Source organism: Hyperolius riggenbachi, chromosome 8 (assembly GCF_040937935.1).
Source record: "Hyperolius riggenbachi isolate aHypRig1 chromosome 8, aHypRig1.pri, whole genome shotgun sequence".
Lineage (NCBI taxonomy): Eukaryota > Metazoa > Chordata > Amphibia > Anura > Hyperoliidae > Hyperolius > Hyperolius riggenbachi.
The window spans coordinates 171,084,044-171,111,786 of NC_090653.1; the positions used below are offsets into that span (position 1 = coordinate 171,084,044).

The 27,743-nt window shown below is 41.9% G+C and overlaps 1 protein-coding gene and 1 long non-coding RNA gene across 2 annotated transcripts in view; one reads left to right on the forward strand and one right to left on the reverse strand.

The window, feature by feature from the left end:
- Nucleotides 1–27,743, reverse strand: part of AR (androgen receptor) — a 640,061-nt gene that overhangs the window by 591,621 nt on the left and 20,697 nt on the right. The window lies entirely within an intron of this gene.
- On the forward strand, nucleotides 18,511–27,730 carry LOC137527188 (uncharacterized). The gene is made up of 3 exons (XR_011023161.1): nucleotides 18,511–18,674; nucleotides 26,801–26,907; nucleotides 27,654–27,730. It is a non-coding gene; the product is annotated as an uncharacterized lncRNA (long non-coding RNA).

The window sequence follows — 27,743 nt, forward strand, 5'->3', positions numbered from 1 at the left end:
CTTATCTACTCCCCACAAAACTTCATCTGAAGCTCAGGGGAGTAGATAGGCGTACTTGTGGTAAACAGTGTGCTGTATGCCCAATAAGCTATCTGATTATGTATATAGGGTATCATTTTAACCGTGACAAGTGAGAGAATAGATTTTGTGTTGTTTGACAACTGAGGGCTAAGTCATGTGATTTTTTTTACCGGAAAACTGAATGAAAAGCAATAAAACTGTTGTTTTCATGTACTCTTTACCCCTAAATAAATACTTGTAAAAAAAAAAAAAAAAGTGACAGCATTGAAAAGAGAATACATAGTTACCCTAGGGACTTAGCTTTTAAAATATGTATGCCATGAGAGTGTATTACTGTAAATCATGAAGATAAGGGCTTTTAATTACTGATAGAGTACAATGAGAAAACAAAAAACACAAACCAGAAACTAATATATTATCGCCATACATTGTACTAGGAACATTATTTAAATGTTGAGATAACCAGGACAAATTAGCAAATACAATGTGTGGGTTTTACCTATGGTAACATTGTTTATTTGAAAACTATAGTGGATGGAAATGGAGAAATAGTGTATTTTTTCTTTTTTTTCACATTTTTCCCTTTAAAATGCACAGATAATAACATAATTACTAAAAGCAAATATCACCCTCACAAAGCATAATTTGTGGCAAAAAAACAAGATATAGATCATTTACATCTGATGAGTAGCAATAAAGTTATTGGTGAATGAATGGGAGGAGCGCTGAAATGTGAAAATTGCTCTGGTTTTTAAGCAAAAAACCCTATGGTGCTGAAGTGGTTAAAGGATACACGAGTTGAGTAAATGAAACTAATAAACAATAGAAACAATTTTGCGCCAGAAATTATGTATAATATGAGAGTTGTCAATGAGGATTTGCAGCAGTAACCAGAATTGAGTATACTCCAACACTCATATAAAATATGAACAACTTAATAAATGCTCTGGTTTGCACTAATTTGAATAAATATTCAATACATTTATTAGCAAATATCAAAAAACAGTAAAACCAAGCAGAGTGCATTGAATGTGTGAATGCATGCATTTGCCTAGATTATTATTAGTTCATTGATGTACTAATTGTTCCATTGCTTTTGCTATTTTTTTATACCGGTACTTGCTAATAAATGTATTGACTATTTATTCAAATTGGTGCAAACCAGAGCATTTATTAAGAAAATGAAACTATTCTTACTTACCTGGGGCTACTCCCAGCCCCTACAAGTCATGTGTATCCCTTGCCACAGCTCCGGTCTTCTCCAGTCTCCCGCTGACAGCCTCTGAAGATTGCCGACCCCGGATGGGTCGGGGTCTTCTGCTTATGTGCCCGCTCCCACGTCATCAGGAGCATATTGTGCATTCCTGCTGACGTTAGCGCAAGCCCTGCGCATGTGCAGAAGACGCCGGCCCACTGGGGGGTCAGCACTCTTCAGAGGCTGCCAGCGGGAGATGGGAGAAGACTGGAGCTGCGGTGAGGGATATACATGACTTGTAGGGGCTGGAAGAAGCCCCAGGTAAGTAAAAAATAGTTTTATTTACTCACGTGACTCTTGTATCCTTTAAAGGGGTTCTTTCGCGAAAAAAGTAGGCAGTTAAAAAATGTGACAGATGACAGGTTTTGGGCCAGTCCAGCTTTTTGAGGGGGATTCTCAGGGCTTTCTTTGTTTTCAACAGCATTTCCTGAATAACAGTTTAAAGCAGACCCAAACCAAACATTTTTTTTTTATTAAAAATATTTAGTTGCCCCACTCTGACACATACAAAGATAAATAAACACTCCTTCAAACCTATGAGCATTTCAGTGCATGCTTTTCACCCTTCTCTTTTCATAGCTAGGGTTATACTGGGGGCAGCCATTAGCAATTCCTCCATTGCCGGACACCATCTACTCCACCAGTTTGCCGGAAAAATTTTAGATTTGTCATCATGCAGCTGGAAAAAGGCTGCTATTTATTATTATAGTTTAGAAAATAGATTTTATTTCTGAAATCTTGTATTTTTAATTTGGGTCCACTTTAACTGCCAAAATAGCAAGATACCAGCCGGCCTCCCTAATCACTTGCACACTATTATGTCAGTTAAATTTTGCAACTGTTGTTCAGGAAATGCTGTTGAAAACAAAGAAAGCCCTGAGAATCCCCCTTAAAAAGCTTGACTGGCCCAAAACCTGTCATCTGTCATATTTTTTAACTGCCTACTTTTTTCGCGAAAGAACTCCTTTAAAGAAAAACTATAACCCAGAACCAGGGCTGTGGAGTCCGACTCCTCAGTTTAGGATTCCACCGACTCCGACTCCTCGACTCCTCTAATTTGCATATTACAATCTTGCTGATTGAAAATATGTAACATGAAATTCGTCTCTTAACTGCCAACGCTTAAGAATTTTACAAGACAACTGAAGTGAGAAGGATATGGAGACTGCCATATATATTCCCTTTAGTCATAGACTAAAACTAGTCCTTGGTAAGAGTACTTGTAAAAGGTACAGGCCGGAACAAAGAACATCTATCAGGCCCTAGGCAATGTAACTGTGGGCACATGTAAGAGTGATGTGCAGGTACTCTGCAGGGGAATGAGGAGATTCTTCCTCTATTACCATTCTTCATGCACAATCTGAACACGGTTTATGGGTGACAGACAACATCTCTCTGTTCAATGTGCACAACATTCTCAGTGGATACCCTGCAGCTCTGTGGGGAGTGCATATGTAGAGTATAGTACTACTGTGTAACAAAGTAAACCTAAGACAGATGAAATTAAAGTTTTATACATACCTGGGGCTTCCTCCAGCCCCTTCAGGCTAATCAGTCCCTCGCTGTCCTCCTCCGCCACCTGGATCTTCTGCTATGAGTCCTGGTACTTGAGCCAGTCTGGAGTAGTGCGCATGCACACACTCCGCCGCCGGGAGCATACTACACCTGCGCAGCACTGTTGCGCGGGTGCAGAATGCTCCTGGCTGTGGAAGCGGCATGCTCCGGACTGCGCTGACTGGCTGAATTACCAGGACTCATAGCAGAAGATCCAGGTGGTAGAGATGGAAAGCGAGGGACTGATTAGCCTGAAGGGGGCTGGAAGAAGCCCCAGGTATGTATAAAACTTTTCTTTTCATCCTTCTCAGGTACCATTTAATTCGTAGTCACCAAACCAAATTTTAACATATCAAATTATTTGATTTCAAGAGCAAAGAGTACATTTGCATACATCAGAATCAACGCAGAATTATTTCCATCTCATTGACCATCTCTATTAGTGACACGGCTACACATCAGGCTTTATACTTACAGCATAGATGTTATTTAGTATATATGAGAGATTCCTGTGTTCACATCATATATACAGTCACAATCAGATGTGGATATCTGACTTTAAAAATACGGAGACTGCTTCATTGAAGCAGCACAAGTAACTAATTTTGATTGGTTTATTTCATTTTTGTGGACTAGGCACAGCTATTACTGTATGTATAAATTATTTATGATGACTATTATCAGAGAAATAGAACATTTTATCATATTTTCTATTTTAATTACAGTTTAAATTCATTAGGAGTCGGAGTATTTTTGCCCCGACTCCGACTCCACAGCCCTGCCCAGAACTGCACTTCATTCCAATCAGTAACTGATACCGTTGTTCTATGTGAAGTATTTACCTTTTCTCAAATAGGGGGTCTGTATTGTGGTGAAGCCCCTCCCACAGTGAGGTAAATGACCATGGTCGTGACAGGTTGCTGTCTGTGAACCTTGTTACATTGTGGGAAATAACGTCTTTTTGCAACTGCCAAGCAATACCTCCCTCTGTGCATAGAACTCAGTATACAGACATTCCGTACAGATTACCTGGCAGAATTAAACATGGCACCATCAGTGATACATTTCAGAATGTAAATGAGGGAGAGGAAAGATTTTACAATGGGCAAACATTGACTCAATAATCTATAAATCAATATTATAAACAATAAGCAATTTTATCAGATCAGTTCATTTCGGCGCCGAGCGCTGAAGCTGGGTGCCGTCATGGCAGCAATGCTATGCTGCGCACATAACAGTAATTCCGGGCTCTGGTGGTTGCCAGAACCCAAATAACACCTTCCTCCGAGTTGCTACAACCCGGAGGGGGAATAGTATTTAAAGCCGCCAGGGAGTTTAGTGCAGCAGGGAGAGCCACATTCGTCTCACCCAGCACCAAACTTCCCTGCGCCATAACAATATGCCCCCCAATTTTATTCATTATGTTATTTTAACTACATTTCCTCTTTATACCTCCACCTGTTGTGGCCCTTCTTAACATTGTATTTGCAATACATGGTATCTTCTATAACAAAACAACAAAACAACACTAATTATCTTGAATTCTACTGTGTTTTTAAAGGGAATGTCCAAGCAAAATAAAAAAAATGATTTTCACTTACCTGGGGCTTCTACCAGCCCCATGCAGCCACCCTGTGCCCTCGTAGTCACTCACTGCTGCTCCAGTCCCCCGCTGGCAGCTTGCCGACCTCGGAGGTCGGCGGGCCGCATTGCGTACATTTTTACGCATTCCCGCTAGTGCAGGAACATTAACACATACATTTTTACGCATTACTGGTTCTATGCGTAAAAATGTATGCATTGAACCAGTAACGCGTAAAAATGTATGTGTTAATGTTCCTGCACTAGCGGGAATGCATAAAAATGTACGCAATGCGGCCCACCGACCTCCGAGGCCGGCAAGCCGCCTGTGGGGGACTGGAGCAGAAGTGAGTGACTACGAGGGCACAGGATGGCTGCATGGGGCTGATAGAAGCCCCAGGTAAGTGAAACTCATTTTTTTATTTTGCTTGAACCTTCCCTTTAAAGTATGCCTAAACTGGTGGTTGGAAGCATTTTAATGTTCCAGTGGCTTCCACGATAGTCGCTTAGCCCACTGTACTGGCATAGGACTGGACTGGGCAAGCATCTTTGGGCTTGATTCACTAAGACAAATAGCATGCCTTATAAGAGTTAGCACACCTTATCAAAGTTAACACGCATTATCAAAGTTAACACACCTTATCAGAGTAGCATAGAGAGCGCTACAAACTTATGCCTGCTAATTGGCAATGGCGAGAGCTCCACTCATCCTGCGCAGAGCCCCTGGGGGCCAATCACTTTAAAGGACATTATCCCCGCACTTTGATTGGCCCAATAGGCTGCCTGTTAAGTTTCCTGCCAAGTGACAGGCAGTCTATTGGGCCAATCAAAGTGGGGGATAATGTACTTTAAAGGATTCTGATAAGGCGTGTTAACTCTGTTAAGGCGTGTTAACTTTGATAAGGCGTGTAATGCCTGGTCCACACTATACAATTATTTGTTAGATTTCCTGTTCGATTATTTTCTGAAGAGACTGGTCATTATCTCTGGTGCATTGTCTTCTGGTTATCTCCTGCTGAGTAGAACAATGCCTAATTGCTCGGCAGATAGATAGTTAGATAGATAATTTCCAACATTTTGGAAATTATCTATCTGGCAGCAGGTAAAGCTAACAGAAAATCTAACAGAAAATTGTATGGTGTGTACCTAGCATTAACTTTGATAAGGCATGTTAACTTTGATAAGACGTGTTAACTCTGATAAGGCATGCTATTTGTCTTAGTGAATCAAGCTCCATATCTTTCACTACACTTTATTCACTTAGTTGAGCTTTATTATGTTTCCAAGACTTGTGTATGTTTTGCGCTATATTGTGCTTAAATCAATAAGTGTTCGGTCTGAGTTTCTGATGTTTTTAAAGCGGACTTGAACTCAGAACTTCCTCTCTGCTCAAAAAGATAAGCAACAACACACTAAAAAGAAAACATTTTGTTACAGCTTATAGAGATCCTGCAATAAATCTGCAGTGTGTCTACTTCCTGCTTTCATAGAAGAAGACATATTGTTAACATCCTGTGTTTAACAATTAGCTGCTCTGCTGTGGAAGCCAGTTGACACAGCAGTGAGATCAAATGACAACTTGTGATTAGTCACAGATGAGGGGGAATTAGACAAGCTAAACTCTCTAAATACATACAATGTGCATTTCCCTGTGCTTTACTTCTGTCCTGTGCAAGAGTTCAGGTCCACTTTAAGCTGCTTTCTTTTGACTCCATATAAGATAAGCTACGGATCTATTTTGGAGTTTGTGTAAACAAATTCTTAAGAGTAGTTGTTGGTGGCAAATTGACTTCTTGTAGCATTATGAACAGGCCTCCTATTCATATCAATTATTTTTACACCTGGGATATTTTATGAAGAGAAGAGAGTTACTTTATGTTTAAGGAGACAATGTTAGAAGATATAATTTAGTTATATTAATAGTTCAGTCATTCTTGACTGTGAAATAATCTCTCTGGATCTTGCTTATAAAACCAACATTGCTTGTACAGGTTTTTGTCTCTATGAAAACACCCTCCACTGCTTTTAGTGCAGCAAAGAAAAAAAAAAGAGACATAATGCAAATCAGACGGACTTGCCAGTTAAAGCAATCCTGAAGTTTAAAGGGGTTCTGTGGCATGCGTAAAAGAACATAAACTGACACTTACCTGGGGCTTCTATCGCCCCCTGCAGCTGTAATGTCCCACACCGTCCTCCTACGATCTTCTTCCTCGCCGCCAATCTCGGTCTAATATTCGTCTAAATAGACAAATAATGCTCGCTCCCGCGCGTGTCATCGGAAGCTTACTGCGCAGTACGAATTTTTCTGTACTGCGCATGTGCAGTAAGCTCCCGATGACGCGCGGGGGAGCGAGCACCCACGCGGCCACGGCCGCGCAGCTGCAGTGTTGCTACAGCAAATATTAGACCGGCGGCGGGGAACGGAGGATCGTAGGAGGAAGGCGCAGGACATTACAGCTGCCAATAGAAGCCCCAGGTAAGTGTCAGTTTATATTATTTTACGCATGCCACAGAACCCCTTTTAAAAAAAGTTAGACATTTACCTCAGTAATGGGAAGCCACTGGATAGTCCACATGACATGCTTCCCAGGTTCTTTCCCAACCCACTGTTCGAGCGTTGGGGGCCTTCTTTATCTTCTGTCCGGGACTGCGGCCACGGACTAGCACATTCACACTGAGCATGTGCAAGTATGGTCTGTGCATGCCCAGTAGAAGGAAGCACTCGAGCACTGGTTTATTTCCTCTGTGCACAAGCACTTGCCTTTACTGAGCTTGTAGTCTGCACTCGTGCATACAGCTGGGTCAAAAGGGTATACAGCAATCCATTGCTGGAATGGTGGACTATAAGAGGAATCCATGATGCCTCGGGACTATTCAGAGGCTTCCCACTACTAGGGTAAGTATCTAACTGTTATATATTTTCACACTTCGGGATTGTTTTAAATCTATCCCTACATATTAGATTCTACATCTCAACTGGATATCTAGAAGTAAGGTTTATATGAATCATAATGTATACAATTTAAATGTAATGGTATCAATTAAGAGTGTCACTGTTCTAAATACAATACATAATATAAGGACATAGTCAATTAACATTCTACTAAGAGTTAACTCTTATAAATTATGGCTCACTGCTGGATTTCCATTTAAAACATTTTCACTTAAGTGGGGGCTCTTATTACCCCACCACCCTCGGACCTTTAGTGGGGGTAATAAGTAGAATATGTAGAACGTGTGAGGTGCTAATCCTACACTGCTTAAATCAGAATCAGACTTTATTCGCCAAGTGTGACGGAAGTCGTACTCGGAATTATTTGTGGTTCACATGGCATGGCAAGTACAAAGACTGGCAACAGATACACTGGCAGACAAGACAGACATTAACAGTTGTGCAAAAGTACATAGACAATTACCAGCAGCTCAACAATACGAGCAAGCCTGTGAGGCCCGCGTAGAGTCAATTAGTTCAAAAAGTATCAAAAGCACTAGCTAACTGTCGCACTAGCATACCAGACAATGACTGAAGAGCAAAGGATGGACTCAATGGTTGCAGTGTAGAAGCTGGTCAGCAGCTCCCGCAGCATGCCACATTTTTTCAGTTGACGCAGGAAGAACCTCTGCTGTGATTTCTTTTGAATTTTGGTAGTGTTCTGCCCCCATTTCAGGTCGTTGGTGAGGGTTGTGCCAAGGAAGTGCACAGATGGTACCCTAGAGACTTTGGTATCACCTATGAGGACTGATTGGAGGGGAGGTGGGTGCCTCCTAAAATCAACTATCAGTTCAACAGTCTTTGCTGCGTTGAGTACTAGGTTGTTGTCCTTGCACCAATTGCAGATTCGCTCAACCTCGCTGCGGTACTCGTGCTCTCCATTTTTGCTGATCAGCCCAATGATGGTAGTGTCATCTGCAAATTTGATGACCTTCACAGAGCCAGCGGCAGAGGTACAGTTGTTGGTGTACAAGGAGAACAGGAGTGGAGACAGTACACATCCTTGCGGAGAACCAGTATTGGTGATTCTCATGCTGGAGGAGCAGTTGCTGAGCTTGACCAGTTGCGTTCTCTTTGACAGGAAGTCCTTGACCCATGCACGAAGAATGGAGTCAACCCCAAGCTGCGCCAGGTTGTCAAGCAGGATGTCTGGGCAGATCGTATTGAATGCTGAGCTAAAGTCCAGGAACAGGATCCTAGCATAGGAGTCAGGTCTGTCCAGGTGCTCTGTGATGTATGACAGGCTGACGTTGATGGAGTCCTCGACAGACCTGTTGGCCCTATATGCGAATTGGTGCGGTGTTGGTGGAGTTCTTGAGGTGGGCAAGGACCAGTCTTTCTAGTATCTTCATGATGTTGGAAGTGAGGGCCACAGGTCTAAAGTTGTTAAGATCGAGCTGCCTGGTTTTTTGGCGACTGGTATTATTGATGACCTCTTGAAACAGGAGGGGACTGTGCCTTCCGATAGTGATCGCTTGAATAGAGAGGTGAGCGCAGGTTCTCAGGCACATTGATTACACGCCGTCTGGGCCAGAGCCTTTCCTGGGGTTCAGCTTACGGAGGTGCCGGAGAACTTCTGCTTCCTGGACTGCAACTGGAGTTGAGGCAATGAGCTCTCCCTGTGAGTGTGTGTGTGTGTGAGGGGGGGGGGGGGGGGGGGGGTGATGGCTCTGTCGAGGGTGCCTCAGGTTGTTTGGACTGCTGCTCAAACCTGCAGTAGTACTCGTTGAGCTCCTCGGCCAGCTGGAGGCTGGAGGTCAAAGGTTGCCCTCTTTGCAGCTCGCAGTTCACATTTCAGGGCTTTCCTGGCTTCTCTAAACTAAACTGGGGAGCCAGACCAGTGTGTCACCTCCTTGAATTTCCGGAGCCGGCGCAGCTTGTCGTTGAACCAAGGCTTGATATTTGTGAAGACCTTGAAGGTTTTGGTTCGGGATACATGCTTCTTTCGCAGAAGCTGATGTAAGAGGTGACGTTCTCTGCCCATTCATCTAGAGTGGGTGCCTCCAGGGTCCTCCAGTCAATGGAATCTAAGCAATCTTGTAGCTCCAGTTTGGCCTCTGCTGTCCATTTGTTCACGGTTCTGATGGTGGGCTTAGCGGTCTCCAGGAGCCTCCTGTATGTGGGGATCAGATGGATTGTTTTGTGGTCAGAGCTCCCCAGGGCAGCTCCTTGGGTGGCCTTGTAGGCATTCTTGTGGACCGTGTAGCAGTGGTCCAGGGTGTTACGATTCCTGGTGGGACAGGTAATGTGCTGCTTATAGCGAGGCATCTCTTGTCATAGATTTGCCTCGCTATAAGCAGCTAGTCAACCTTGTTTGGGAGTGAGCAGACATTTGCTAGCAGGATGGCAGGAATGGGAGAGCGTAGGCCTTTTCTCTTGAGTCGCACCTGGGCACCTTCCCTACTCCCCGTGTCGGCGTTTTCTCGGGGTTCGTAAACGTAATTGCAACAGCACCAATGGTTCAGTGCTTGAATCGCCTTTGGAGTACAATTTACTAATCCATTAACTCCATCAGATTAGCACCATCTAAAATAGATTTTTATTAAGTGATCTTCAGATAAAAATGCATCAAATTAAAATCCACATGTGGGTATGCCTAGGATGACGCACAGGCGTTTCGGACCGCTCTCAGTCCTTTTTCAAATCATGGCAGGCCCACATTTCTCAGTTTCACATTTTCTCGGGGCACGCCCCGCGGTCAGCTTTGCATGTGGGAAGTGACTGTATCCCACAGGGGGGATCCCTCACGCAGCTGGAGGCAAACTGGGGGGTCCCATTTAAGGAGGTCTTCTCTGGACAGTGTGGTAATGTGTTGCCCGTCCTGCACCCATAGTAAGAGTGCCGTGGTGGGAGGAGGTAGTACGGTGTGCTGGAGGTGGTGCAGGGAACCCATGCAGGCAGTGGTCAGAGCGCATAACTAGGGACTGGAGCAAAGCTGACCAGCAGTGTCATAGAGGGCCAGGCAGGTAGATAGCAGGTAGGCAGGTGACAGAAGCGGTGAGTGGTTGTTACTGCGAGACCAGGTTGCTGGTAGCAGCAGAGTAGAGACAGCATAGGCAGCAGGTGAGGCAGAGTCACAGATCTCACTGTGTATAGAGCAAATGCAGCAGCAGCAGAGCAGAGACACAATATCTCACTTGTGAGAGAGACAGCATAGGCAGCGGGTAAGGCAGAGTCAAAAAGATCTGGGTTAGGGAACCTAACCAAGTAAAATTATTTAAAACAAGCACATGATGTACCTGTATATAAATATAACATACCTCACCACCAATTAGTCTCAGGATTTTCTTCTTACGACGATTTCTTCCAGTTCTGACAAGATTTTGTCAGAGCTGAAATATCAGTTGCGGTCAGTTATATATCAGTTGCTGTCAGTTATAAATGAAAGGACAACTGATAAGAAAGGTAATGTCCCTGTTTCCCTATGGCTCAAGTGGGCTATATTACAGTTCAATAGTGTGCTGACCAGGAAGCAGTTATGGGGTAATGGCCATTTTCAAAATGGAGGACAAAGAATTCCATTGATCACAGTGGGCAAACAGGACACAGGAGAGGAGAAAAAGATTGATGCGTAGACTACACGGGAGGTAAGTATAATGTACGTATGTTTATTTTGACCATTAATTTTCAGTTCAGGTTTGCTTTAAGCTTGTTAAATAATAATTCCCAAATTCAGTGAAATACCAAGATAAAAATCATTTTTGCAATTTCTATATTGTTTGTGAACGCGGAATCAGTTTTCATTTTAGTTAGGTAGTCCAATCTTGCATAGTCCTACACTGTCGCTTTGGCAATCTACTCAAGGTAACATTTGTAGTCACTATTGCACCAGGCAAGGAGTTTCTTCAATCCTGGTACTCAATCTCTGGTAAGTTCAGAGGGTAAGGGCTGGTTCACACGGACGCTTGGCGGAGTTTACCCCCAAGCGTTCGGGACTCGTCGACTAAACGCTCCCATATAAGTGAATGGGAGCGTTTAGCATCGCGCGGTTACTGGCGATTACCTGCGATTGCGCAAAGGCGGCATTCCGATCCCGATTTAATGCGTCGTTTCGGCCGGCCCTAGAAGCCGCATGCGACGTCCAGGGTCGGCTAGCCGCTGCGGCTTCATGTCCCCTTGCGAGGATGAAAAACGCAGATCGCGATGGGAAGCCGACGATTGTCATACCGCCACCCCCGAACCAGACGTCACAGGGCGACGCGGCTTCCCGGCCTCCCCAATGCCGCCTGCCGTCCGTGTGAACCAGTCCTAAGTCATTAAGTTGCTGATGACAGAGATTTAATATAGCATTTGTTTACAAAAGAAAAAAAAAAGCATGTGCAATGCCCTTCCCACTATGGTTGTCGCATGGAAATTCATTAACTGAATCCTGCATATACTCACAGTAATGCTAAATAGCAAATGGGCCTGCATATGCAGCGACATAATCAGCGCGATCAGCGGGTGTTTAGTTTACACAAAAAAAGTCATAGTAAAAATTAAGTTGTAGTGTAAAAAAATAAATACAAGTCATACACACACACATACAGCACAAGTCACAAACAAATACACTGTAACATTTTTAATTTTTTTTTATAAATTAGAACACATATATAGATACATACTTACCTTAAAGTTATTTGTGGAAGTTTGTCTATTGAGATTGTCTCTTAGAAAGTGTGATGGAGATACCAGAGGACACGGTATGGACAGAGGATAGGAAACTGGGACAGTGGGCACAGGAGCATCCATTACGTCCAAGTATCTCTGTACACAAAAAGCTGTTTTAGAGCAGCTTGAAAACAGCAACAGCAATTTGGAACAGCTTGAAGTGAGTGATAGCAAAATCTGGAAACATTCCTCATCTGAAACCAACAACAATAGTGACAACTCATTGCTTGGCATCAGTGCACACTTGGTGTCCTCTTGACCGCAGCACAGCTCAGGCAGCATCCTTCACTGGAGCGTCAGGATTGAAAGTGGATTTTGACCACGACGACCCCTTGGCGTACTTGGGGTTGTTCCTGACGGATGACTTCATTGATAAAATTGTTGTTGAGACCAACCGATATGAGCAGTAGTTGGTGACTCCTCCATTGGCTGTTGCAAAACAGGAAATGGGAACCGTTAACCTCTGATGTATTGTGTGTGTTTCTGGGCTTAGTCATTCTTCAGGGAGTAGTGGGTAAACCAGCAAAGAAATGGTATTGGACCACCAACTGCTTGCATGCCACTTCGTTCATTGGCACGGTCATATCTGAATGCCGGTTTTCACTGATCATGAAATTTTTTACATTTTGCAAATTATGAGGAGTATGATGAAAGTTTTTATCCTGCCCCAAAACTCTGAAAAATCTGGGATGTTTACCAGATCATTCAAAGGAACTTCAAAGAGACATATGTGCCAGAAAGTGATATCAGCATGGATGAGAGTTTGATGGTGTATAAGCGAAGGCTAAGCTGGATCCAGTATGTAGCTTTAAAAAGTGTGAGATTTGGCCTAAAATAATATAGACTGTGCGAGTCATCTTCCGGCTATATCTGGAACTTGATAACGTATTCAGGTAAGGTAACCTTTTCAGCCGTCCCTTCAACAATTACGGTATGGCAAAATCATCCATTCTCACACTTATGGAACTTTTGCTGAACTAGGGTTATTGTGTAACAACGGACAATTTTTATACATCGCCAGAATTGTGAGATTCTTGTACAGAACAAGACCGATTGTTATCGAACTGTAAGACCTAACCGCCGTAACATGCCATCATCCTTTGCTGCTAAAAAACTCAAGCCTGGAGAGATTGTTGCGTGGCAAAAGGGCAAAAAACGATGGCCTTGCATTAACAGGACAAAAGTGTGGTGCTCCGTGGGAGTAGTGGTGCTCTGTTTTTTAGGATATATACATGTGAGAACGAGGAGATGAGCAGAAGATCTCCCACGTATATATACACATGGATGTATTTTTAAATTTCTTTCTAATTTTTATTTTTTGTTTTTTATTCATCTTTTATTTTTGTATTCATATTTATTTTTATTTTTATTGAACACTTTTTTTTATATTGTGAAGCTATCCATTAATTTGGAGAGTTATATACACATAGAACATAATGGACTTATCCAGTATAATGGATCATGGATAGGGACGTATTGGTGAAATGACAAAGCAGGAAGAGGAGGAGTATACATAGTATTTAAAGATGGAGTCTATTACAGACAACTTAGGTACTGATTCTGCTGAAGACAATCAGACTTGTCGAAACATGTCAATCTGAGGTCTGGAGGGGGGCCCCAAAGACTCTTATAGTAACTAAGTTGGAATCTAGGAGCTTCTATAAGTATTTTACGCATTTGCTGTATTGTATACAGCATTTGGAAAATCAGGAACAGCCCGGGAAACCGAGTGGAACGCATAACCCGCATACTTCCTCCCTCCTCTAGAAGTATTGCAGTGTAAGTCAATCTGAACTATCGCGAGAATTGCCGAGAAGTCGGGGGGGGGGGGGAGTAACGTCACACCAGGAAGTAACAACGGTGGAGTACAGTGGTGTACTGTCTCATCGCAAGGTATTGTGCTGGTCCCGGCGGATGCGCCGTCCTCGTCGCATCTCGCGTAGTAGCGGAAGTTACAGTGGAGACATTGCGAGCTTGGCACAGTAGACTGCCTGACCGCTCTGAAAGAGCAGGTAACGATCCTGAGGGACACTGGAGGAATTGATGTCTATAACTTCAGGTGATATCCCAAAAATGTTTTATTTTTTTTGCCTAAAGTAAACTAGCCACTTGTTCCTTCATTTCATATGCATAACAGAAGTGTATCTTTCTGGAAAAAGTGACAGTGCACTTGTTCCTCCCCCTTTTTTAACAGGATTAATTTGTATCTATATACATTTTTAGAGTGTGGTCATACATACGTGTATTTATGTAGATTTTTTCTTTTATCAGAGCACCGCATAGCTCCCATGTGTGTATGTGTTGTGTGATCTGTATGTGGGAAGGGTGTGTAAGGAATATAATTCTTCTTGATGAAATATATACAATACAAAACAAAATAAAATTGTGAGATTTTAATCACCTGCGCTCCTTTATTTTGGAATATAATTGTGCTAGTTATTTGACAGTGGGGTTAAGGGGACCACCACTGTAAACAAGGTAGCAGCAGGTGGGAGGATTATTGTGCAAAGACAATAATACACCTAGGTCAAGCAGCGCCATCTAGCTTTTTTTGAAAAAAAAAATAGATGTTTGCCTCAAAAGCACAGTCCATATCACTTCAACTACTATGGTACACACACGAGAGGTGGCAAAGACATCCCAAAGCAACAGGTTGTTATGGACTGTAACAACACCATGGGAGGCATTGACAGAGCCAACCAGGAGACAACATTTTATCTGTCAATGAGAAAGCAGCAAAAGAAATATTATTTAAAAAAGTGATTTTGAAACGCTTACGTTTTGTTCCAAAAATACAGACTTTATCTGAAAGGTTGTGGAGTCTGTTGTCATGAAACATCACATGCCATCAGTGGCTGCGAGGAGACCTGAATGCCGTGCTGTTGGGGTGGTAAACCCGGAAAGCTTCACTGGCTGCCACTTTGTGGACTATGTTCCATCAACAGCAAAAAAATGCAGCACCTACAAGGATGTGAGTGGCAAAAAAATTTGCAGGGAAACCAGGTACCACTGTTCTAACTGCGATGTTGGACGGTGTGCAATCCACTGCTTCAAAATTTACCACACCAGGGATGTGTACGCATTTTTTTCATCCAAAATTATCTGCTGTATTGTATATAGGTAATTCTGCATGTTTTGTTATTGCATTATTTTTTCATGCAAAATGTATGCATGTTTTGTGTTTTAAAAAAAAAATTACTGTATGATATATGTTTAAGTTATGCAGCAGGACCGCAAAAATTTGTTTTTGAAGAAATGTATTATGTTATACTGTAATAAAATGTAAGTGAGATATTATTACGGTATTGCACTGAAAAAAGTAGCTGTAGGGGTTTATTAACACCAAAATGATTTGCTCTATTATTAGTAAGCTATCCCTAAGAATTACAGGCCAAAACAAAACATCAAATGTCCATGAGAAAAAAATTGCACCACTTTTAGACCCTAAAATCTGGAAAGAATCAGAACACCAAGGAGGTTAATCTGTGAGACTATAGATAGCTTTAGCTTCTGTGTAACAATTTCCTGTGTGGCATTTTACGATTTACACCACTCCATGAGGCATGCTCTCCACTGAGCATGGCTTTCTACGTTTCAGTCTCTGCTGCAGCCCAGTTGTATCCTCTTGGTTGCAGTGGTCTGTCCCAGTTCTGGCATTTAAAAGTACCGTATTTTTCGGACTATAAGACGTTCCGGACTATAAGACGCACCCAGGTTTAGAGGACAAAATTTAGGAAAAAAATAATATACTAAACCTGGAGTGTCCATGGTGCAGGAGCGTCTTATGAACCTTTCCCCCCAATTATTATGTCCTCCTTGTTCCTTTCTTATACCTCTTGTTACCCTATGTCCTCTGTACTCCAATGCCCCTTGTGCCCTCTGTTTACCTGTGTCCACTGTCCCCATGTCCTCAGTCCCAGTGTCTTATCCTCTGTCTTCCTGTGTCCACTGTCCCCAGTATTCTCTGGCATCTCCATGATCTCCCTGAGCCCTCTGTCCCGGTGTCATGTCCTCCTGTGTCCACTGCCCCAGTGACCTCTGGCATCTCAATCCCTGTGTCCTCTGTCCTGTCTTCCTGTGCCCACTGTCCCTGTGTCCTCTGGAGTTTCCATACCCCTGTGTCCTCTGTCCTGTCCTACTGTGCCCATTGTCCGTGTCCTCTGGAGTTTCCATCCCCCTGTGTCCTCTGTTCTGTCCTCCTGTGCCCACTGTCCCAGTTTCCTATCCTCTGTCCATACCGTGTCCTCTGGTATCTCCATCCCTGTGTGTCCTGTCCTCCTGTGCCCACTGTCCCCTATCTCCCTGTATCCTCCCCTGTGTCTTCTAGCTCCTGTCCCTGTGTCTCCAATCCCCCATGCCATTTATTCTTTACCTGATGTCATCCTGTGTGTTAAATACAGGTACGTACTGTATTAGCAGCCACGCAGCTAATGACGCATAAATAGTGACCCGGGAGTGTAATAAAATGGTTACCAGGCAAGAGTACGGTAATCAGTTTGGCCCGTGGCTGAAGGGGAGGATAATAACAACGGGGACTCTTGTACATACTTGCGGGGTGAGATGATCGCAGTGTTGTAGTTGCACCCGCTCGGCTCCCATCATTAAGAAATCACTACTGAGCCAGGAAGCACTTGCCAGCCAGGATCCAATCACGCACGGCCACACAGCTAGCATCGTACTGTGTTAGCAGCCTCACAGCCCGCATCATTGATGTCGCCGCGGAACTAGGAAGTGCTTGCCAGCCAGGAACCAATCACGCACGGGGGCACTGCCACAGACAGCCAATGACGCTGCTTACTGCTCCTGACTCCTTTCCTGATAGGAGCCATTGGTCCCGCCCACGGGACTGCCGGCTCCTATCAGGAAATGAGTCAGGAGCAGTAAGCAGCGTCATTGGCTCTCTGTGGCAGCGCCCCCGTGCGTGATTGGTTCCTGGCTGGCAAGCACTTCCTAGTTCCGCGGCGACATCAATGATGCGGGCTGAGGGCTGCTAACACAGGATTGATTTAAAACACTCGATGGGATGACGGGGCTGACAACGAAGGACATGGGGGATTGGAGACACAGAGGACACAAGAGAACACACTGATAACAGTATATACTGTATGTATGTATTTAATACATTCTTCTAGGGGGGGGGGGGGGTAGAAGATGCAGAGGACACAGGAACTTTGGCGCAGGTCCCAATGTACTATTCGGACTATAAGACGCACCAACTTTTTCCCCCCTCTTTTGGGGGAGAAAAAGTGCGTCTTATAGTCCGAAAAATACGGTAAAAGCCAAAGGTAGTTTTGTGTGTGTGTGTGTGTGTGTGTGTGTTTCCCACTCGGGAGTAATACACTTGAGGTGAAGCCATTACTTATTTTTCATTTTTTCTAGCTACACTGCTGGGATGACTGTCTGTATTACTGAACATACTGTAGCTGCTTTATTTGGTACAGCATATGGAAGTGAAGTGCTGGATATCTTGGGCAAGTTTTTGCCTATATTTTCTGAGCTGGATCATGCAACATTAAAGAGGAACTGTAAGCTCAAAATAATTTATTGCCAGCAGGTAGCCTATACCCAATTTATAGATGAAAACCCAGTATTTTCTGCTAGCAATCCAGCATTTTGCTGGAATCACACCTTGTGACATCATGGGTTGCTAAGGGGGAAAAAAAACAGCAGTCCTCACTGTTATCAAGGTGGGACATGTGCACGAGGCAGAAGAAGTTTATCTTGCAGCCTCCGATGGGATGATTGATCATCCCTCTCTGCCCTGCCCTGTGAAGCTGCCGCTGCCACTATCAGGTCAGCGACATGTGTTTAACTCTCCTCATCCCAGCTGGAATCCCTTTTGTCAGCTCTTCCTACAGCCTCCGATGATCTTCTAACTCTGCCTGCATGTCGGGTGAATGCACATGACATGCAGGCAGAGCTATAAGATCATCGGAGGCTGTAGGAAGAGCTGACAATCCAGCTGGGATGAGGAGAGTTAAACACATGTCGCTGACCTGATAGTGGCAGCGGCAGCTTCACAGGGCAGAGAGGGATGATCAATCATCCCATCGGAGGCTGCAAGATAAACTTCTTCTGCCTCGTGCACATGTCCCACCTTGATAACAGTGAGGACTGCTGTTTTTTTTCCCCCTTAGCAACCCATGATGTCACTACCCAGAAGGCAGTGCGCACAAGCTTAATGAATATACAGCCGCGGAGCAGCCTCATGAGGGGGCGTGGCTTCCTACTTAAAGGTGTGATTCCAGCAAAATGCTGGATTTCTAGCAGAAAATACTGGGTTTTCATCTATAAATTGGGTATAGACTACCTGCTGGCAATAAATTATTTTGAGCTTACAGTTCCTCTTTAAAGGATGTTGGAAAAAAAAATCTATCTGGCAGGTAAATATAACTGAAAATCTAACAGAAAATTGTATGGTGTGTACCTAGCATAATTAATGTTGATACACTCAGTAATATGCTATCAAACTTTTTATTGCTATCCTGCATCCGCTATCAGAAGTGTTTATTTCAGCTACCTGCAACTATGATTTCAAATCAGTTAACAGGAAGAATTAAAAGAGAAACTGTGATTTATAGCCCTGGATTATTAGCTATTGCAGTGAAAAGAGAAAACATGGTAGGAATGGTACTATATAGTCACTTGTTTATGTAATGGTACAACTTATCACCTGAAGTAAACTTTAACCATTTATGCCGCCTGGACGTGATCTTCACGTCCAGGCGGCTGCTCTCCTGCTGATGCGCGCTCCCCCGTGCCGCCCCCGGTAGCCTGAAGATCAATGAACGGTCACTTATCAGAGACCATGGTCTTTCTGAGAAAAAAAAAGTTTCCCATCCTCTTCTCGCTTCCAATCTCAATGTGGCCATCTTGTGGCCCAATAGTAAAACTACATTTACATACATTTTTCAACATAATAAACACACATTATTACATTTAAAATTAACTGTTTATTTCCCACAACAAAAATTACCCAAATAAAAACAAAAAAAACCCATAAATAGTTACCTAAGGGTCTGAACTAAATATGCATGTGAAGTGGGTATATTACGAACATTTTTTAAATTACAAGCTTTTAAATAGTGATGGCCACAAAACTGAAAAAAATGCACCTTTATTTCCAAATAAAATATTGGCGCCATACATTGTGATAGGGACAAATTTAAATAATGTAATAACCGAGACAAATGGGCAAATAAAATACATAGGTTTTAATTATGGTAGCATGTATTATTTAAAAGCTATAATGGCCGAAAACTGAGAAATAATGATTTTTATTTCCATTTTTTTTCTTAATATTCCTGTTAAAATGCATTTAGAAAAAAATAATTCTTAGCAAAATGTACCACCACAAGGAAAGCCTAATTGGTGGCGGAAAAAAACAAGATATAGATCAATTAATTGTGATAATTAGTGATAAAGTTATTAGTGAATGAATGGGAGGTGAAAATTGCTCTGTTGCATAAGGTGAAAAATCCCTGTGGGCTAAAATGGTTAAAGGGGCAGTAAGGGGACATGACACTTTTGAGAGGAGTATTCAGTACATCTTTGCAGCACTTTGGAGAGGTTTCATAAAAACATATAAAATATGTACATTTAAAATAATAAAGATGTACTGGGAGTTAGGAATGACATCAGAACAGACCACTTACATTACTAGTCAGAATATACAGTATCAAGTGCTTTAACATTAAATATACAGTGGGTATTACCTACACAGAGTTAGGTATGTGAACCGTCACTTCACTGGAAGGAAGGTTTCAACACCAAAACAGTGAGCAGGGAGACCCCCACCCCACCAAATAACGGTTTAGCAAATCGGTGGTTAGTGCTTCTCCTTTCTCAACAGCCCAAATATGTACTAATTCAGTTGTGAAATCCAAATAGTCATTTAAGGTGTCCATACATCAAGCAGCTTAGAGGTTGATCGACCATCTAATTTGATTATTATAATCGGCTGAAAATTGGTGCCACCAAGAGTATGACCGCTGGCTCCGCTTCCGCACTACCTCCCATACATGCGCTCCACGTGGTTGCAGGCGTAAAGTGGGCACGTGTGAGACGTCACACACACACACACACACACACACACACAACCACGTGGGGTGCAAGTATGGGAGGCAATACAGAGATGGAGCCAGCGGCGGACACCTTCAGGTAAAGTATACTGTACAGGGCACACTTTACATTAGGGGGACAGTGCCGGGTCGATGAGGTGGCGGATGCAGTGTCACAAAACCCATTCCTGAGAGATTCTATGCTAAAATCGATCGGATATTGGCCTGCGGTTTATGGGCAGGCAACAGATCTCTCTCCGATCTGATTCGATCAGAGAGAGATCTGTCTCTTTGTCGATCTGCCCATACATTGTCTGATGTATGGGCACCTTTACTTTCTTAGATGATCGAGAGAAATCCCATATTGATGAACACTAAGGAAAAGATGAGGGGTTCTATTTGAATATTTTTGACACCTACAACTAACCACATTGAGCCCAATCCAATTCACTTTTTCTCTTAAGTTTTCTCCTAATTACTTTTTCATCTTCTGTTTATTTAAGCACTCTGCAATTGAAAAAGTACCAAAATAGGTGAAAAAGTGCATTCAAAATTATTCAAAGTATTTTCTTGCTTGCTGGTGGCTTGAATGACATTGTATTGATAAGATGTGAAAATATCACCTGAGAGAAAGCTAAGGAAAAAAAATGAATTGGATTGGGACTATTGTTGTTTAATCTGTAAAACAACATGAGAAGATTCCTTGTACTGTATGTATCCTGTGTGTAATTAATAAAAGTTATTCTTAGTACGTGTGTAGTCAAACCTACGGATATTCTATCTCCCATATAAATTCCACTTTATTTAGCATGTCATATATATATATGTACTCCTGCTTGGGATATTAGGAATCCTTTATTATGATGGATAGAAATGTTTAATATCTGTATGTACCTTAAAGATTTGAGTCAGGAAGTGTATTTTACAAGTATATGTATTTCTTAAATACTTCTTAAATACTGGTAAGAGAGAAGTAAAGCTATAAAATTAGAGCAGCAGACAAAACTGGTAAAGACAATGTTGAGTGAATGAAATCACTGAGAGTCTTTTTAGAAAACCGCTGCGAGAGGCCAGACAAGGAAGCGAGGGGTGTTAGTGGCAGCAGAGTTGTTTATGTTGATGGGGATGTTTAAATTGTCCATGGTAATTATGGAACTGTCTTATGAAACTTTATCTACAATCAATTACATAAAGTGCAGCCTAGACAAAAGGCTGATTATATCCTTATGGCAATAATAAACTATCACCAGTATGGATGATATAGTCCACTCCTTTAATCATACCATACATAAGTGTATAACGTTTCACATTAGGGCAACAAAGAATCAAATTAGCTTGTAATTTCCAGGACAGGCTTCATTTTTATGTATGAAAGACTTGGGGAGGATGATTCACCAAGGCACCAAAAAGTATGAACAGAAACCGGTGCAAACGCATTTCCTAAGCAAATGAAAAAAAAGCATGTGTGCATATGCACAGAAATCGCTATGGCTGCATAGAAATTCTCTAAGCTGAATCATCACCATGAACCACACGCATGGGTTCCATCCCCTCGAGCAACATCAGCCCAGAAATTCAGCAGGATAATTCAAATAAACCACTTGGCGGTTAATTAAATATCTGAATTTGATGCCAAGCATTGCAACTGAGCCATTGTTTTTTCATCAAGTCCCATTTTACACACACTGTGCATGCATACAGGCAAGTGCATGCACAGTGCTGCCAAAGGTGAAATTGCGTGCCATGCCCACACACCCTGGGCTTATCAAATAAATGTGCAGACAGGCTGCTATCCGGTCACCTAATGCTTTGAACTAAGGTGAGGAATTGCAATGTGCCATTCTTCAACTTAGCAAACTACATCCATATAGTCAAATATCTTGGACAGATCCCACATTACTTACTGCAAACCAACGGAAAAAAAATTAAGCTAACTTATTTCATTAAGTGTCAAAAATGTTATTTGAAGTTAATTGCTAATATTAAAAGTTCTAAGTTTACATTATTAGAGTTATACGCAAATACATAACCAAATCCTACTGTATTCTGCACGCTGCACCATAAGTATATTTAGCAACTCATACTTAATCAGCTACAATAAAACTATGCTATAGAAGCAGCCATTTTAGATAAAAAAAAACTACACATGTTGCTAAGCCATGGCTTAAAGATGCTGTTCTAACAGTGGCACCCTCGATTGAGATACTTAATATGTCAGTACTGTACAAGACCAGGATTACAGATGCAGAGGCTCCCCAAGTAAACTTTACAAAATGTGAGATGTAGACTCCCTATATCATATGCTTGCCCTTTTAACATGAAAAGTCACCGTTAACATTTAAAGTCATACAACAGTTTGCTTTCTGCGGGTTCACACTTATAATCCCGAAAAGAAAAATGGACACAAGGGCTAGTGCAGCTAAATCTCTTTATTGAGCAATTGAGACTAAGAAGCATAAAACGGCCTTCAGAAAAATATGAAATGTGAAGACGTCGCTAGCAGCAGTGCCTAGAAAGAAGGGAACAGGAAGCAGTTTCTCCTTTTAATACCCCCTTTGATCATTAGATCTGTTATATGACAGTAAATAATATTACTATAAATAAATTGCAATGCTAGCTATTTTCCCCATGCATGGCGAATGGATGCAGACTGTAAAATTACACAGATTACTAATACGTTTTGTGCTTTTGCTCTCCTTGAACGCATAATTTTGTGCCTAGTGGCAACATTGTAAATTAACGTATATATCCTAAAATACTACTTACATGCTAACCCTTGTATTTAAAAAAAAATTAACTTAGAATATTTTTATCTGGCTACACGATTTAACATGTACAGCTTCGATAATCGACACAGCTAATTAAGACCCATATTTATCAGAATCAGCACATCCAATAATTTTCACATGAAAGGATTTAACGTTAATTTTGACAATTCACTTCTAACACTTAATTAGAATAAAAGTCTAAGAGAAGGGTCAATATTACTTCTAAATGTAAAATTTACAAAAACAAATTCTTAAAAGCATTTTAAATAAACTGCTAAAGAATAAAATCCAGATGTGTAAGTGGTGCAGCAGGGGTTGTCTGAAATGTTTAAATAAAGGTCATCAACGTTAGATTTAGAAAAACAAAGAAAAGTGTCGCTGGAACTTGGAGAAGAGAGAAAGCACTGTGCAGTGAATGCAAGTTTCATTTTCTATGCTGCCATCAAATAAGAGCACCTAGTTAATAAGCATTCATTACTTGTCTACTAAAACTGCCCAGAATATGCCTAAAAACAGTGGTATGCAAACAATGAGAATACACTCTCAACAATATTGTTAAGTTCATTATATATATTGCATTTAACATATTATTTCCACAAACGTATGCATATTTACATGCCATGGATAAAATTATACATACGGCCTAAAAAAAAAACATTTTGCAAACAACATGACAATGTTGTTCCAATGAACAAATAACAGAGTACCTGAACACAAAAATAGTCAGCCTGGTTTGTTAATCTATTTCATCAAGTTTAAAAAGCTCTCGTTTATGGTTATATTTTGTGTGTCAATTAAATATCATCAAAACTTGTGAGATTAAGTTTGTTAGCCAGGAAGCAGTGGTAGATCTACATTTCTCAATTCTGTATGCTGCAAACCATGTGAAGTTTGAAAAACGCAGGGTAAGCTGTGGAGTTAGGTTAACCTGACATTAAAATATAAAATAGAAATGTTTAAGAAATGCATGTTTAAGGTTTAATACTTCAGCTAATGGTCCATTCCTGATCTTGAAGTATTCAAGATTAAGCTAAAATTCTTTTCTGTAGAACAGGAAATTCAGACATTCAGTCATTATAGAGCAATTGTAGCAGGTGATATTTAGCAGTTTAGAAATATCGGACCACAAAACTGTATTCTTCACCTGTCAAAGAGCAGCAACTGGGAATCTGAGAAATGCACAGCTATTTTGTGTTCGGCCATCTTAGATTTTGATCTCTACAAAATGTCGGCATTACAGATGGAATATAGCAAATCTCTGTATATGCACAACTGGTCTTGCATTTGCCAAAATCAACAGGCAAAGTACGGCTTGCTAATATTTGATCTTTTCAAAGAAATTGCCAAATAGGTTACCCAATGCCTATTTATCATATATGTATTACTTTATTTATGTCCTCCAGTTACGTTATGCATGAACACTGCAGGAATTAAAAGGATAAGTGTAGCTTAACATGAGTAATCTCAAACAAATGAATCACTGCATAGTGAAACAAAACAAAAAAATGACTTATCCCTTGTGTGAGATACCCTGTACCTTACTGTGCATCCGCACTTGTCTATATATCTTATCTGAAGTTTAGATAGTTTACACAGCAAATCTAGCTGCAAACAGCTTTTAATAGAAAATGATTATTTCTTCCTGTGATACAATGACAGCAGCCATGTTGTTTGTAAACATTACACAGAGGCAGGCTTATCTGTATCCTGAGCACTCAGCCTGTAAAAAAAAAACGAATCCCCCCTCCTCCCTCCTGCCTCTGAAATCAATGGCTAGTAACACCTCCTCCTCCTCCTGCCCAGACTGAGTTCCCATGAGCCCTTGCTACTGCCGAGGCTCTCTGAAAACCTGTGGGCGTGGTTTATTTAGTTTATAGGGAATTAGAGTATTATTACAAAAACAAAAAAGTATTTGGCTTGAGGAATGCCCTATAAACAATAGGAAAGGAACACAATTATGCAATGAGTAAAAGTTCACCTCGGATCCACTTTAAGGAATAAGGACTTTACACTTACAATTCTTTGCTACAATCACATGATGTTAAGTTCCACCCCCCTGCGATCGCATACATCATCTACTAGAGTTTGTGTAACTGCACTGATCCTTCAAAAGCTAAGCAATTAATTATAAAATATGGATATACCATAATGGATATACCCCCTGTAAAGATCCGCTCAGCTGGCTGCACAGGCAGACAGCTGTTTGACCATTCCTCAAGCCTGTGGGATGCAGGTCTCTGAACAATAGACCTGTCTTTGCTTTGCAAGCTTCAGACCTGCTCTGCTGCTGAGGAATTTGCATATACTGATTATGCAAATTGCCTGGTCGCCTCCCTTGGAGGCTTGCAGCATAAATACCATGTGATCCCACAATCCCTTGCTGGTCATCATGGTTTGTTACTGTTGAAACACTCCTGGAGTGTCAGCCTTGCTATTGTTTGCTAAAGATTATCTTAGAGTATTTCTGGGGACTGCATTAGGCATCCCTCTAGTACAGTCAGGTTGTATTATTTGTATTGCCTGTTCTATCTTCTGTTTGTCCTTGCGATTGCACTGTCGCCAGCGGTTGGCGATGGTGAATCATTTGTTTCTGTACTTGGATCACACTTGCTCTGGCGGAAAGAGCAGTGGATCCTGCAAGCCTGTTTCTGTACTTGGATCACACTTGCTCTGGCGGAAAGAGCAGTGGACCCTGCTAGCCTGTTTCTGTACTTGGTTCGCACTCGCTCTAATGGTAGCAGCGGTGGTTCCTTTTGGTAATCTGTCTGGGAGTGTAGGCCAGAGCTGCGGTTGCTGCTGGCTGCTCCTTCTCTCTGTCTTGTCTGATACGAACGCTTGCTGTAGGCTCGGTGGGGTAACCGTTAAGCAAGCGTTCGCGTTCTCTGTTTCGTATTTGTGTGGCGTTGGTTAGTTAGGGTGGCGTGCTTGTCTCTGTTGCACTTATCGTGCGGAGACCGCGCAGTAAACGCGATTGCTGTTGCGAATGAGTGCGGTGTTCACGTTTACCTAGCGTTTGTTATTTTTCTTATCTTCTCATTGTTGTTTGCTGTGCCTTTGCTACTCTCGTGCTCTGTCTTGCTCAGTCTTGTGTCACTTCTGGCAATCGCTTCTCTCGCGATTGCGTTCCTACTTCGTTTCTGCTGTTGTGTGTTCACCATCGCGGGTTGGCGACTAGATTGGTGCACGCACATACATTGTGTCCCTGTGCTCTTTCTCGTTGGCAATCGCAGCTCTTGCGATTGCGTTCTCACTTGGTTTCCCTCGTACAATTCCTATCTGGCATCTGTGGCTGGGCAGAGGATCTGTTCCTCTGCACTCCACGGCTCCATCTGCCAGCAGGAATTCCCCTCTACAGGTGCATTGCACCTTTTGCTGGGTTCTCTCAGATTATACGCTTGTGGAGGTTTTCCGCAGTGTCAGCGCGTATCCTGTGCGCTGACCACGGAGAGAATTCCACAATCGTTACACCCCCTTTTTGACTTGCAATCTGTAATACATTTTATTCATAGAGCTACATTTGTTACGGTAATTACCAATTCTGTATTATGTACCAGTGTCCATATTTGGTGAACACCACTGTCCTGTCTGTATTATTATGCACCACGTGTTTGTTCCTTACTTTGAACAGTGCTACGAAATATGCTGGGGCTTTTATAAAATAATAATAATAATAATAATAATAATGCTATACATGACATTTTTAAATATAATCTTGATATATGTTACCTTTACTTATCAGCTGCCTTAACATATCCAGACAAGGCAGATAATAAAAAAACATGCTTTCTTGTACTAATTGGTAAACAACACACTGAAATTACCTATGTAGCAGCCTGTGCAATTTATCTGCAGCCACTTAGCAAGGTACCTACTTATCGATTCTGACTCACAAGGGTTTTTTTTCCCCTCTTTTTTGCAGAAGTTTAGATTTCCTTAAAAGAAGAACTTGAGGTGGCACATTAAAAATGGACCCAGATATTACTACATCAATATATTAAAAAAGTGACAAGCCTAACTCTCCTACTGGTTAGTAGATACTGCTATATGAGGGGTATAATTTGTATTCTGCCTCAACTGACATCTTACTGACATGGACAGAGTTGTGGATAGAGAAATCACCTTTCTCCCACCCATCTAAGATACACAGCTTTTTGAATATCTAGTTACACACACACACACACAGTCCAGGAGGAGTCAGCAGCTCTCACAAGCCACAGATTATGTGCGTGCACGCAACTGGAGATGCCCAATTCCCACAGGAACAGATAAGGAGCAAAGTGGAGTTGAAGCACACCGCTCTTCTTTATTGGTGCAAACAAAATGTTATACAGGCAGACAGTTTCAGCTGTCTCCAGGCTTTATCAATGGCATTGGTAAAGACTGGGGACAGCCAAAACTGTCTGCCTGTATAACATTTTGTTTGCTCCAATAAAGAAGAGCGGTGTGCTGCAACTCCACGTTTGTTCCAAACACACACAAACACATACAGTATTCGTAAGTTGCCTGCTTACAAAATGAATAGTGTGTGATTTTTATGGTGCTTTCGTTTTAATGAAAAAAAGGACAGAAAATACACCAGAAATCCAGAAACCAACACATTAAATAAAAGTTATAAACTGTTTTGCAGTAAGCATATGGTCCCCTTAAGCCCAGACAGAATTCAGATTTCCATAGAATGGTTATGTGCCCATGTGGCCCACATATTACTATCAATCAATTATAGATGCTGCTGATCTCAACTCATTATATTCATAAAGCACACCTTTCCACAGAATCAGTTCCTTTCATTACCTCTTAATGACCATGGGCAAGAAGAAAGAGCTGTTGAAGGACATAGAAGACAAGATTGTAGACCTGCACAA